This window comes from Sinocyclocheilus anshuiensis, unplaced genomic scaffold, assembly GCF_001515605.1.
Source record: "Sinocyclocheilus anshuiensis isolate Anshui unplaced genomic scaffold, SAMN03320099.WGS_v1.1 scaffold278, whole genome shotgun sequence".
NCBI classification, from domain to species: Eukaryota; Metazoa; Chordata; class Actinopteri; order Cypriniformes; family Cyprinidae; genus Sinocyclocheilus; species Sinocyclocheilus anshuiensis.
In genome coordinates, this window is record NW_015546072.1 from 2,520,624 (window position 1) to 2,522,796 (window position 2,173).

Below are 2,173 nucleotides of genomic sequence, written 5' to 3' on the forward strand. Positions count from 1 at the left end.
ACTACAGAGACAGATCGGGGTCCCCTTCTTGGAAGGGGATAGCTTGCAATGTTACCACCTGGTCCCTTAAAAGAGTGGTGGGAACCTTGGGCACATATCCAGGCCGAGGTCTCAGGACAAGGTGAAAGTCTGCCGGCCCGAACTCCAAGTATGATTCGTTAACGGAGAGGGCTTGGAGATCCCCCACCCTCATGACAGAAGGGAGTGCAGTCAGGAGGGCCGTCTTCATAGAGAGGGCACTGAACTCAACTGACTGAAGGGACTCAAACGGATCTCTCTGTAAGGCCTGCAAGACCACAGTAAGATCCCAAGAGGGAATGAGACGTGGCCTCGGAGGGTTCAATCTCCGGGCGCCTCTGAGGAACCAAATAACCAGATCGTGCTTCCCCACCGATCTGCCTCCCATGGTGTCGTGGTTAGCCGCAATCGCAGCCGCATACACCTTAAGTGTAGAAGCAGACAGGTACCTGTCCAGGCCTCCTTGGAGGAAGGAGAGCATAGATCCGATGCCACATCTCCGAGGGGCCTTCCCCTGGGAAGAACACCAATTCAACTGCTGGTGAAAGGACTCTGAGTTCCTCCTGGTTGCGTCCAGGGACCAAACATGACGGTTCCAGAGATCCGGGCGCGGATGCCAAATTGTGCCCTTGCCCTGAGAAAGGAGGTCCTTCCTCAGGGGAATTCGCCAGGGAGGAACTGATGCCATGAGCATGAGCTCCGAGAATCAGGTCCTGTTGGGCCAATAAGGGGCCACAAGCAGGAGCTGTTCTCCGTCTTCCCTGACTTTGCACAGTGTCTGTGCAATGAGGCTCACTATGGGAAATGCATACTTGAGTAGGTCCCTGGGCCAGCTGTGAGCCAGTGCATCCATGCTGAGGGAAGCCTCGGTCAGGGAGTACCACAACTGGCAATGGGTCGATTCCGATGAAGAAACAGGTCCACCTGTGCCTGGCCGAACCGACTCCAAATCAGCTGAACCGTTTGGGGGTGAAGCCTCCACCTGAGCGAGACCTGTCACGAGAGGAGATCCGCTACCCGATTGAGGTCGCCTGGGATATGAGTGGAATGCAGAGACCTGATTCTGTGCTAGCTCCAAAGTGACATGTGATGGGGCAAACACTACCCTGGTGGTTGATGTATGCAACCGTCGCTGTGTTGTCTGTCCGGACCAACACGTGCTTGCCTTGCCTCCTCAAGGCCAAAAGCACTGTTAACAACTGCAGGCAATTGATATACCAATGCAGCCAAGGGCCTGTCCAGACCCCTGATAGTGACGTGACATGTGGCCAAGTATGGAGACCCATACTAGGAATTAGTGCTCTGCATTTAACCCATCCTAAGTGCACACACACACCAGTGAACACACACACACACCGTGAACACACACCCGGAGCAGTGGGCAGCCATTTATGCTGCGGCGCCCGGGGAGCAGTTGGGGCTTCGGTGCTTTGCTCAAGGGCACCTCAGTCGTGGTATTGAAGGTGGGAGAGAGCGCTGTACATTCACTCCCCCCACCTACAATCCCTGAACCGACTTCCCCCTGAGCATGATGCTGCATGCTCGTTGCACACGGCGCCCCAGCCTGTCTTGGCCTGTCATCTGTTCTAACAACAATGCGTCTTTACACCTGTGCTAAGGGCACTCCTGGCCATAGAAAAGAGATGTCCTCCCAAGGACTGAAGGTACGGCGACACAACGGTATGAAGTTCACACGGTGTGAGCCGTGACGCCATGCCCATCTCGGGACTCAGGTACGATGCCAGTGCTGAAGTGGTCTCATATGCATCAGTCCCAGCGGCGTGACCATGGCTGAGGATGCCATATGCCCCAGGAGCCTCTGAAAGTTTTTGAGAGGGACCGCTGTTCTCTGCTTGAAAGCCCTCACGCATTTCAGCACCGACTAAGCACGATACTGAGAGAGGCGTGCAGTCATCAGTCCAATTCTACACAGAGAAAAGAGATACTCTGCACAGGGGAGAGTTTGCTCTAATGCATTACAATATTGCGTTACTCCATAAAAAAGTAACTAATTACGTTACTTAGTTACTTTTTATGGAAAGTAATGCGTTATGTTACTTTTGCATTACTTTTTAAATCTGGACAGGGGTTGCTTGTTTGATTTTAAAATAACTATTTTTGGCAAATATAAAAGCCTTTTCACACCAAAAGTGAA